This window comes from Acomys minous (genome assembly GCF_964271855.1).
Source record: "Acomys minous genome assembly, chromosome: 6".
Taxonomy (NCBI): Eukaryota; Metazoa; Chordata; class Mammalia; order Rodentia; family Muridae; genus Acomys; species Acomys minous.
In genome coordinates, this window is record NC_140487.1 from 65,280,177 (window position 1) to 65,293,344 (window position 13,168).

At 40.6% G+C, this 13,168-nt stretch overlaps 1 pseudogene across 1 annotated transcript; it reads left to right on the forward strand.

Annotated features, from left to right (window-relative positions):
• The first annotated feature begins 10,306 nt into the window (after positions 1-10,306).
• LOC311599654 (TRPM8 channel-associated factor 3-like) lies at positions 10,307-12,306 on the forward strand (annotated as a pseudogene). Its single transcript has 2 exons — positions 10,307-10,606; positions 12,050-12,306. The product of its transcript is annotated as a TRPM8 channel-associated factor 3-like (transcript).
• The last annotated feature ends 862 nt before the right edge of the window (positions 12,307-13,168 follow it).

Sequence of the window (13,168 nt, forward strand, 5' to 3'; positions counted from 1 at the left end):
TATTGTATGATGTACATGTTCCACTTCATATACCATACACGGCTTTTCTCCCACTCCTCCTTCCCATTAGTACTCGTTGTCTCTCTCATGTCTTCCCATCATATATACATGCTACCTAACACACATTCATTTAGCCTTTAGCTAAGTGAATGAATATTGTAGAAATGAAGGAGATATAACCTTTCCTGGAAAAGCAAAATTCAACATTTGTCACACCATGCCAGCCCTCCAAGAAGTGCCATTCCAGACAAGACGCAGAATGCTAGCTATTATCATGAAAGCAGGCAGGAGGATAATTCTTCCTAGTAGGCGAGATACACACAAGAGAAAGAGAGTCAAACCTCATTGATAACAAAACCGCCATCAAAGGGATGAAGTAAGAAGTAAAGGATTTATGAAGCAACCGAATGTTCGTAAAATGACAGGAGAGACAGCCCTTCTCTATCAACAAGAGGCATGTATGTGAACAAATTTAGAGGACAAGTGGATTAAAAGCAAGACCCAGCGTTGTGCTCTGAAAAGAAACTTTTTCAATGATGAAGGCGTACATAGACAGAAAATAGGAATTTACTGTGGAGGAAACCAGAAGCAAGAAGGGAGGGGTAGGTAAGCACTGCTGATAAATTGCCTTTAAGCAAAAAACTATTCATTGTGTATTAATCAAGATCAATTCTTTGGCAGGACATAACCATTATAGTCATAAATATGTCTAATGCTGAACACACAATTGTATATTTCAATGGAGAAATAGATTCCAGTACAATGCTTGAGGACTTTGAAAGCCTACTTTATCGGGGAAGATTATTTGAACAAAATATAATAAATCTTCTTTGGAGGAAAGAAATAACAAAACTAGTGTGTGTACAAATGAAATTGAGAATCAAAAATACAAAATATTGATTTTATAAAGAGATTTTTAGAAGAAAACAAAATCAACAGATTTTTTTTCTATAGACTAATAAGGAAAAAAGAAGGAATTTAAATAAATAAAAGCAGAGGTTAAAAGGAAACATTACTGTGGATACAAAGAAATAAAAGACTTATTGGAGAATATCATGAACAATCATATGCCATCTAAATCTTAGAAAACATGGATAATTTTCTGGACTGATATAATCCACTGTATAGATGCATTACTGTGACAAAATATCCTATATAACAATCTAAGGGGGATATGATTTCTTTTTCTGGGCACTGGGCTTTTAATAATTTGACTACTATGACTATCACAGCAATGAACATAGATATGCAAATATCTCTGTTACAAGCTGGCTTTCACTCTTCGGTGTATGCAGAAAAGTAACACCAATTCTTGTCAAACTGTTCCAAAGAATTGAAATGGATATTACCTTTCCAAATACATTTTACTTAATCAGAATTACTGGTGAGCCAAAATCAAATAGAGACACATTAATAAAAACTATGAATCAGTATCCCTGATGCAAAGGAAAACATATTAAAATAATAGATTCAATAGCCCATCAGAAAATACAGTTATGGTCAATTTATTCCAAGAATGCAAGATATGTTCAAAATATGGCTATTAATAAATGCATTTTATCATACTAACAAAAGGAAGGATAAAAGTTATACAATTGTCTCAATTGATACAGAAAAAGACTTGGGTAAAATTCTTATAACTAGATATGACATGGGCACGGGGAAAAACAAAATACTATTGTTGTGCTAAAGGAACACAGCAATAAAATGTCTCCTAATAGTATACTTCTATGCCCATTGGTCAGTTCCTCGCTCAGCCATCATTAGACAAGCTTCTTCTTGCGTAAGGTGGGAACCAACACAGAGACTCAGAACTCAACAATGTGCCAAGTGGAAGACTTTAGAGCACTTAACCCTAAAAGGGATGTGTTCATCAAACCTTTCCCTTTGGGATCAGAGAGCTATACGGAAGAGGAGAGGACAAAAATTATAAGAGCCAGAGGTTATGGATGGCCCCAAGGAAGCCATGTCTTCCAAGTACAACAGGACATATGCACATATGAACTCACAGAGCCTGTGACCACATGCCCAGAGCCTGCACAGGTTCAAGCCACACAGGGTCCCAGCCCTGAGGAGCGCAAGTGTACATAAGCTCCCAGCCCCAACCAAGAAGCTCTCTGCAACTGATAGCCAGTAGTAAAAGAAAAAAGGATCAGTGTTCTCTCCAATGGACTCTCACAGGGTATTTTAACCACACTTCAGAGTAGAAACAGAGTTCGATTCTCAGCATCCTTTTTGGCCCATTAACAACTACATATAGCCCCAGTTCCAGGGATGCTAACAGACTCTTCTGCCCACCCCCCCCCCCAAACACATGTGTACACTCCCACACAGACATAAACATATATAAAAGTAACACCTTTTCAAAAGAAAGAAATATCATTATGCATTTCCAGAGTGTGTACAATTATTGCATGTCAGTTAAAAAAAAAATAAAGCATAGTTTTTAAAGTGGCAATGCGCACCTTTATCACTTCCTGATATCAAAGGGAAATATTTGGCCTTTTCAGAACTTAACTGTTCTGTTTAACTCAAATTCTATATATACCTATTATCATATTTGGAAAGTTTGTATTTATTTTCTAAGAGTTTTTTCTTTCTTTTCGTTTGTATTTTATTTATTTATTTATTTAATTTATTCAGATTACATCTCAATTGTTATTCCATCCCTTGTATCTCCAATTCCTCCCTCCCTCCCTCCCTCCCTCCCTCCCATTTTCCCCTTACTCCCCTCCCTTATGTCTGTGACTGAGGAGAACCTCCTCCCCCTGTATATGGTCATAGGCTATCAAGTCTCATCTTGGTAGCCAGCTATCCTTCCTCTGAGTGCCACCAGGTCTCCCTATCAAGGGGACGTTGTCAAATATGGGGCACCAGAGTTTGTGTGAGAGGCATTTCCAGCTCTCCACTCAACTGTGGAGAATGTCCTGTCCATTGGCTAGATCTGAGTAGGGGTTTGATGTTTACTGCATGTATTGTCCTTGGTTGGTGCAGTAGTTTGTACAGAACCCCTGGTCCCAGATCCACCTGTCACAATGTTCTTCTTGTAGGTTTCTGTAACCCTCTGGATCTTTCTATTTCCCCATTCTCACATACTTTTCTCACCTAGAGTCCCAATGGGATGTCCTCTCATCTATCCCAATTTCCCGGTATGTGAGGTCTTTCATACGACATGCCCCTTGGGCTAGTGTCCAATTACAAGTGAGTATATACCATGTGAGTCTTTCTGCTTCTGGGTTAACTCGCTCAGTATGATCCACGCATTTTCCACACATTTCGGGAATTCCTTTTTTTTAGTAGCTGAGTAGTATTTCATAATGTAAATGTACCAGGATACAGTTTCTTTATCCACCCTTTAACTGAGGGACATTTAGGCTGTTTCCAGGTTCTGGCTATTATGAATAAGGCTGCTATGAACATAGTTGATCGTATTTCCTTGTTGTGTGCTGGAGCATCTTCTGGGTATATTCCAAGGAGTGGAATAGCTGAGTCTTGAGGAATCCCCACTTCCAGTTTTCTGAGATAGCGCCAGATTGATTTCAAAAGTGGTTCTAAAAGTTTGCATTCCCATCAGCAATGAAGGAATGTCCTCTCTCCCCACATCCTCACCAGCATGTGCTGTCACTTGAGTTTTTGATCTTAGCCATTCTGATGGGAGTAAGATGGAATCTCAGAGTTGTTTTGATTTGCATTTCTCTAAGAGTTTTTTTTTTTTTAATGAAAAACCTTTGTGGCTAACAAAAAGTATTTGTTCAACTCCTGAAAATGTCATTTTTTTAATCTATTAGGTAGGTAAATATAGCAAATTATTTTCTGATGTGAAGCTAACATTTCAGTTCCAATTAGTGTTAACCTAATTAGTTGTGTATATCGTGATCCATACAAATTATTGTTTACAGTTTTAATGCTGTTTTTTGACTCTTTCATCTAAATGTATAGGTTACACAGGCCTATGATTACCCTTTTGGTGTTCTTACCATGTTCTGACATCACACTGACATCCTTCTTCATAAAACAAGTGATATGGTATTCCTTTTTTGGAAGGGTTTCGTAACTTTTAAAGTTATCTGTTCTTTGAGCTTTGCAAATAGCTCACAGGACATGGTCTGAAGTCTTCTTTATAATAAATTTTATTTTAATATCAGTTAACAGCTTCAGTTCAGTTTTGGAAGCTATGAATTAAATAACCCATTTATTTTTGTCTGAAATCACTCACAGCGTCTCCACACTATGGTGCTACCACTGCATCACCTCCCACTTTGTTCCTTTTTTCTGTTGCAATATTAGTTATTTTTGCTTTTCTCACTCCTAGTTCTTTCTTTGTAAAAAGTTGTTATTTCAATTAAATAATTTGCTGTTTGTTTGCTTGTCTGTTTGTTTCTACTTCCTCCTTAAATACAGTCTGCTCTCAGCTTCATGTCATTCCTTTTGCCTTGTGAGAGCACTGAGATGAGCCATGACAAAGTGCCATCCATTTTTCCTGGAAACAAGATGACAAGTGCGGCTGGAGTGTATTTCACAGATGTCTGTGGGACCAGAGACTGGTTCAGGGTCTCTAAGGAGATACCGAATTTCACACTTTATGTCCAGTAAGTAATGCTTTCCTCGGAGGACCCTCATTCTTGTTCAATATCAGCCCGTTGTCCTATTTTAAAAGGAGCTTCCAGCCTAACAGTGGCTCAATGGGTTATCACAGAGTGATATAATTATAAATACTAATGCAATTATCACCTATGGGAATTGTCTTAGTTAATGATTTATTGCTGAGAAGAGTCACCATGACCACACAAACCCTTATAAAAGAAAGCATTTAATTGTGGCTGGCTTATACGGCAGGGGCAGCAGGCAGGCAGACATGGTGCTGGAGAGGAGCTGAGAGTTCTGCATCTAGATTGGCAGGCAGAAGGGAGAGAGAGAGAGAGAGAGAGAGAGAGAGAGAGAGAGAGAGAGAGAGAGAGAGAGAGAGAGAGATGGGTGGGGGGACTCTGGGCTTGGCTTGAGCTTCTGAAACTTCAAAGCCCACCCCCAATGACACCCTTCCTCCAACAAGGCCACACCGCCTTTCATAGTAGATCGTCTTTCAGAGTAGAGCAGGCTTCTTCATAAAGATTGGACAAGTGATGGGTTTCCCTTGACTGTAGGATTGGATCAAGTGCCCAGTGCTTTTTATTCCATAAAGATTCCATTAAGAGTAACTATTGTGTTGGGCAGTGGTAGCCCATGCCTTTAATTTCAGCACTTGAAGGCAAAGACAAACACATCTTTGAGGCCAGTCTGGTCTACACAGAGCAAGTTCTAGGACAGCCAGAAAAACACAGAGAAAGCATGTCTTGAAAAACACAACAAAATAAAGTAAAACAATACAAAACAAGAAGAGTGGCTACATCGTGGGACAGAAGAACATAAATTTACATTTTTATCATATTTGTTGAAGTTTCCACATGAGTATTTACATCACATCACATGCAAGGCTTTACACCTAGTCTAAGGAGGTAAATGCTTAGTTCAAAATATTTTTTTATGAAATGTGTATTGAAATTGAAGATTGCTATTATAAAAGGCCATATTATTTACACTCATAACAAAATATAGTGTAGTCTATTACTGGTACTGAATATTATGATTGTTTGATGTTATTGTCACTATGGAATGGAGAAACTTAATTCATGTTTTCTGATTACCCATGTACAGAATTTTTATATACTTATAAAAATTCATATTTCTTTCTTGAAATGCATTCTCTTCATTTTTTTCTACTTTCATCTCTTCCTTAGTGATCACTAAGTGCTCTTTCTGTATTATAGATACTACTTCTTTGTCTTTTTTACATGTTGAAAATATTTCTTGTACCTTTTGTTCAATATTTTGGGTTTTGTTTGTTTTTGTTTTGTGGTGTTTTGGTGTGTGTGTGTGTGTGTGTGTGTGTGTGTGTGTGTGTGTGTGTGTGTGTGTACTCACCATGATCAATTTTACCAGTTTTTTCTTTCCTTTCTTCCCTTCCTCTCACCTCCCTTTCCTTTTTATCCCAGTAAAAGGAATTTGAAGATGCATCACAGTGAGATAAAAAAATCACTCTCTTCTGTTCACTATTGGAGGTTTTACACCAACAGAGCTGAGGTCTGGAGAGATCCCTGCTTCCTTACCGACACTCACTTCTCATGCAGGCACTGATGTGAGAATTGTCTCTTTTCAGGTGTGAGGATGAGCTCGAGTATGACCTGAAAGGGATGTCTGAGACGGATGGGCGAAGGGTTTGATGCTTAATCAAACCATGCTTTCATTTGTTCTCCATGCTTTGCACTGGCTGACGGGGAGCCAGACAGGCAGAATTGGGTTGGCTTTAGAAATGAAAGCACTGAAGTCTATGTAAGCCAAGAGCGCCTTGCAGTGGAGTGAAACAGAACGTATTCACCAGTGACTGGAGAGTCTTTTGCTGCTGCTCATTCACTGATATAGATTCCAAGAAGGTAGAGGAATTTGGGACAGAAGGTGGAGTCTTGCTAATTGGTGCAGAGGCCATGTCAGGGCACAGCAGGAACCCAGACTCTAACTGCAGGACTCAATACCCAAATAACGTTATCCTTAAATGCTTTGGCCTTGGCATCATAAGCAGGGTAGCCAAGCGAGGCTCCTGCCCAGCCCCAAATCCTGAGGTGATAAATTATCATGTCCGTGGAGCCCTGTCCCAGTTTGAGTCCATGATCTACAGCCAGGGGAGCAACTTACAAAAGAGCTAGCTGGAGAAGCTCATAGCAGATTGTTCCTACATTTTTCAAAGGATGCATCAGAGGATTTCCATCTACGACTCTGTGAAGAACATGCCCTGAACATGATCCAAAGCAAGGGCTTTCCAAGTGTAAATGAGCAACACCAGATTACAAAGGGAGTCTCTCAGGCTTTTCTGTTATTCCTAGCTTATGAATTATTCAAATCTGGAGTTGACACATCTCAGCTACTTTCTTCTCCCTCCTTCCTACTCCCCACGGAACCTCCCAGGACCAATAAAATCAGTACAGGTAAGGAACAGAGAGAGGACCCTGGGCATGCAGGATAAGAGAAACAGGGGTCTGGCTAGCTTCAGAACCATCCCAGGGAGCTTTCTTCTCAAATGTCCATATTATTTCTTTTCCCTAAACTTTTAAGAAGGTAAGATTAGGAACACAGGCAGCTTGGACGGCTTGAGAATGGTCAGGAGATCCTTTAGCTCTGGAGTGGTGGGGTGGAGTTTGGGGAACTCTGGGTGAAGGTAGAGTCATGGATAGAAAGCCGACAACCTTTCCTGTGATTCTCACCAGACAACTGCAATTCCTGGGTGAGCACTGGACTCCACTTACCTGAAGGGCAGGTTGCACAAGTAACACTTCCTAGTGAAGCCACTAATGCCCAGCTGAAGGTAAAACCATTTGACTCTCTATTAGGTGAACTTCTGCTATGTGCATAGTTAAGGGTCACCCGTCCAGTAGAGTCTGTGTGACAAATACACCACAGGCCTGAGGCTATGACTCTTGAAAAGGGGAGAGTCTCCTGGACTGGGGCTGAGGTTTCTGGCAAGAGAAATTGATCACAGTTCTTTTCTCTCATCGTGCTGGAGTCTGTTCTTTTTAACTCTACTTCACTCCCAAATCAAGACTTGTCAGGTGTAACCACGCTTGCTAGGAGAGGACCCTGACTTGGGACTGCAGCCAGGGACTGGCCAGGTCCAGAGTAGTTCTGCTTCACTTACACTTATTAAAAGAAACATGACTAGAAATTAATCATTAGTTAATAAGTTATATTATGCCTTACAAAGAAATAGAGTATTTCAAAAAATTCTAGATAATGGCCTTTAGATATCAGAAGAGGAAACTAAAGAAAAGAAAACCTATCTTGGCACACAGGTGCTGGGCCCAAGTTTCGCTAGGGAGAGAACATTGACCCTGGACAAAGGGAGCACATGCATATTGATACCAAGCTGGAAACTTAGAAGTGATGATGTCTTTGCTGTGTGTTCTGTACCCTGTATTGTTTCATTCAAAGTTGTAATTCAAAATGTGACAACACAATAATTTCACATTCTGTACCCATACCGTGTATGCCTGACTGCTCATTGACTTCCCTGAATCTGCTCTGTGGGAAAATGTAACCACAGCCCTGCCCCTCCCCCTTGCTTTTGAAATGTATGTTTAAAAACTTATACTGCTTAGCTACAAAATACACTCAGATGCAAAACTCAATCTTGAGACACTCTGTTTGCCACTCCTTATCTCTGTCCACCCAAGCTTTGAGGACCCCTGTTTCCAGAGACCTATCCTCGACTGAGCCGGTCCGTGGCACATAGTAGCGTTGCATCCTCTTCTAGTAACCTGTTTGTTTACTTATTTGAGGCAGGGTCTTGAACTTACAGAGATCCTCATGCGTCATTTCAATAAGATTTTGGATTCTCCCAACAGCCTCACCAGGCATATGGGTTAGAAAATACCCTCCTTCTTATAGGCATAGACAGCCACTGGAAAGCTGAATCTTGGTACATAATAAACATTTAAGAAATTCATTCCCTTTATCAGCTCTCCATCTTGTACTTACTACCAAAGCTTATCTCACTGATTTTCTTTCCTGGAGTTTCTGAAATTACTATCCAGATGTTTCCCAAGCTTCAACTCCATAATCCACTTGCATAGTCCTCTCTTGGTGAGACCCAAAGAAATGTCAGAGACATAAGCAGTGTGTTCTCTGAGTCAATATTTACCTAGGAACTAGTTTTTTAAAAGCTCCAAGTACTTATGAATAGGTAAGGGTTCCCTAGAGAAAGCGGATAAACAGTAACAATATTCTACTTATGCATGAGACAAGACACGTCATTCTGTGGATCTTTTAGAGATTTGGTCATTCTCACTAAGACTTATGCTCACTACGGTAGGTCCCCATTGAATGTCACATGGACAACATAAGCAAAGCAAAAATTTACACCTGTGCCCCTGTGGTGACCTATGTGTGCCACTTACATACATCGCAGAAGTCCATCTCCTGGCTCTTTGCGTGGCTTCCCTACATCATCATTCCCACCAAATATAATCAGAATGCTGTGTCCGTCACCATCAGCAGTGCTGTGTCTGCTCCATACTTCAGGCTTGGTGAGCAGGAGAAGCCAGTTTCATAATGGAACACAAAGCTGAGGGGGAAACTGGAGGGAGAGAGGTGACCTGGAATACAACGGAGTGATGGGAGCGAGGAATGAGTCCCAAGACCGTAAGTCCCAAGAGTAGAAACTAGGAACACAATCTTCTAGGAGGTCTGATAGGAGAACAGAAAGAGACAAAAGGAGATTTATTACCAAGCTATCTCTCCTTGTGTCCTACAGTTGAAGGGCTACAGTGAAAATTCAGAAAAAGTGGGGTGAGCCAGGCTATGTAACCTTTCTATTTCCAGGAGGAATGGAAGAATCTTACCAAGCACAGTGAAGCCCCCTGGGGGAGAACTAGCCACAGACAATATCATCCTGATGATTCCAACAGGACCCCAACCCACTGCTCCAACTCTGGGACAAGATGATACAAGCTGAAGCCAGGCTGGAAGCCAGGCCCTTCCCTTTGCAAAGACCTGAGAGGGTTGTAGCTGACAAGCTGATTTTAGTTGAAAGGTCCTCCGTGGGAATGCTCTGAAAGTTGAGTTTCAATTGAGCTAACATCACTTTATGGAGCCCAGTGGGCAACATAGTCCATCATCATTTAAATCTCAAAGATGCAAAGAGTTACAGCATAGAGCGAAACAGCCTTTTCACATGTGCCCTCACAGAAGATAACTGGATGGAGTTCAAGCTGGGAAGGAGAAGGGACAAGAGATGGACACTCAGGAGCTTCCAGCAGAGTCAAGAAGACTGGTTACTTCTGAATAAAACAAGAGAAATAATAGCTGTGCAGGTTACAATGAGAAAAAACTAACAGACATCTGCAGACTTTCAAAGCGATTCTATAAGATTAAGACCAAACTGGAGGAGAATCATACTGTTTCTCCTCAGTATTGGACATCTAGGCATAAGACCTCATGACACGCATTCAGTCAGCATTGCATTCCTCATATACCTACTCTTTCACAATGAAATGCAGGTGAGTGTCGAATTCTGTCCATGAAAAAGAAAAGAAAGTCTGATGGGCTTCAAGTAAGTTTAGGTAATGAGTAGAGCCAAAGTGACTGTACTCAGTGTATTCTATTCTTCGTGGAGGGGAGAGACCAACTACAAAAACACATTATGTGTAATTTCAGCTCTTACTTCCTGTTGTTTTCCTCAGGTGTTCTTCATTCTTGATACCCCATCATGTGCCTAATTAGTATGGCAGGAGACATCGTTAATGAGGTCACAATAAGGTCACATGGTATTTGGGGTGTAATGCATGAACTGGCCCACAACCATCAGAATGATGGCTGAGATTTCCCAGTACACACCACTGAAGCTTTGTGTAATCTATGGCCTATTTATGTGAGTGAGGTGGTATTAAACATCCCTAGAGGTTAGGTCCTCCCTTCTCTGAATCCTGAACATCATCAGAAGCAGAGGACCAAAGACCATATTAACAAGGGAGCTCCCCTGAGCAACTGGGTTGTATGGACAGCTCTAGAAACTTATCTCCAGGTATGCATATTCAGGAGGTGGGAACCACCAGATTTTCCTGTGATCCCAAGATCCCTACACAGTTCATGTTCTCCCTAGATACGGAGATGGGCAGGTGGTAGCATCTTTCTGTAGATCAGGCATCACACATCCGATGTGAATAATGGGTAGATAACTAAGTGTGTTTCCTCCTCTCTATCATGTAACTCTGTGGAAATAAATAAAAGTATGCAGGATCATGATGGGAAACATAATGTAATTACATAGATGTGCTCAGAAAATCTGCAGTGAAACTTAGATTTGCCCAAATGCAAATAGGTTCTCCTGACCTACCTTGATAGCTTAGGAGAAATTAGTGTTAAATTGTAGGGACGGTAACCTGGTAACAAATTATTCAAAATGCCATCTTTTTAAGCAAACCTCAAAAGTGAGTGAAGTCAAGCTTCATTGTAAAATAAGCAATATGCAGGTTTTTTGTTTGGCTTGGTTTGTTTTGGTTTTTGGTTTTTGGTTTTTCAAGACAGGGTTTCTCTGTGTAGCCTTGGCTGTCCTAGACTCACTTTGTAGACTAGGCCGACCTCGAACTCACAGTGATCTGCCTGCCTCTGCCTCCCAAGTATTGGGATTAAAGGTCAGGCAGCAATATGCAGTTTTTGACAGCATTTCAAAAGCCTTCCCTTCCATTTCCTTACTATTTGTGGGAAATATATTTTAAAATCTTCCACATAGTCACACTGCATACTCCAAATTCCAAGGTAACAGAGATGAGCTATTCCCTGCCTCATGTCATAATGTGGCATGTTTGTCCATTGGTTATTTTTTTAAGCACGTGCCTCTGACTCTGGTGCTCAGAACCACTCCCAAGTCCACACAGACCTCCAACTATAGTTGGTTATAGCTAGTATAAAATATGTCCTAACGGCCCAGGCTGTGGTTACAGTTGAGCAAGAATGAAAGAACCAGCTGGCGCTGCTTGAAATGCTTTACTTTAACTATTGCACAAAGCTATTATTCCCAGGAGCCACAGATTCCTAAAGGATGAGTTAGGAACCTTCTCCTTCTAAATCTAAAGCAGGACGATAATCCCAGCCATCCATCTCCAGTGTTTAACTGCCCAAGATAAAAGGCATCGCTCACCCCAGTCAACTCAGATCTTCCTCACCAAGTTTAGCAGAATCAGTGATAACAATGCTGGGATCCATGGCTGCTTAACTGAGACCCTGATATGAATCAAATGAGTCACAGCACAAAGATCTCTCTGAGACTGGACTGGGGCAGCTTGAGATGCAGCAGCCATCACAAGGATGGGCTTCTAGAGGAGAAGGAAGGAGACACCAACAGCAAATCAAACCAACACAAACAGGATGGCTTAGAACTAAAAACCCACCATGTGATTTTATACGTGGGTTCAGGAGGTGACTTGCGGCTTGCACACGTCATTCTGCCATTTCTTTCTCTTTCCAGCTCTGGGAGGATTTTGGGTGGTGCCATTCTTCTAGCTCTTTGCTGACTACCAAACCCTCTCTGTCCTTCCCCTAAACAATGAAGATAAGATGAATCTGTGGGTGGAGAAGTTCTCTGAGGTTGTGCAGAAGAATCTAGTCCCTTTCTTTGAAGCCTGGGGCTGGCCTGTCCAGTATGATGTGGCTAAACGCCTGGCCTTAGTGTCAGAGTGGCAGGACAGCCCCGTGGAAATGTACACAGATGAGGATACAGAGTGAAGACCCAATATATGTTCTCTCTGGGAAAAGATCATTGGATGCAACAGAAAAACCCTCACGAGCCAACCAAATTCAATTTTAGGGACTTGTCCATCCCTTCAGTTGCCAGAATCGTCTTAATTATTTTGCAAGGTAGATTTAATTAAACAGAAGCTTTCACATTTTGCAATATAGGTGATTCACTCCATCACTTCTAGATTAATTTTAAGCTTTGTGATTTGCTTCTTGTTTAGCGTTTTTTATGTTCTTGATATGTTTACAAAGGCTGCTTGAATCCAGAGACTTAATAGAAGAATTATCTTTTGTTAGCTCCTTTTAGTGTATCCTAAAATTAATGCACAAATGTCGTTTGTCTGAGTGATTTGAATAGAGTCAGTGAGCAACAAATGCTTGTCAATATGAGTCATGATTGTGATTGAGAACACACTTACTTATTCAAGCTAACCTTTGTTCTACAGCAAAGCTACCACTTAGGAACTATCACAGGCAGGCCCTGTCTCAAGTTAGTGTGTTACCAGAAGTTAAAGCACTTATATAACAGGCTGAACTTCATGGAGATATATTCCATAGAGGCAGTGGATGTTATGGATTAATATATGTACATATATATTTACAATATTGTTGAGAATTATTCCCTTATCACAGTATTTCTCTCTTAGCATGTGGCTTTTACCACAAATAGATACCTCACCTCTGCCACACAGCTTACCAAATATCAGACATTGTTTCTTTGGGAAATAACTGAATGATATACTTCAGCAGAAAGTTATATCTATTATCCTTTAAAAAAAACTTTTTATTAATATCAAAAATAGACCAAGGCTAACAAAGCAAACATTGGCTTGTACCATAGAAACTATGA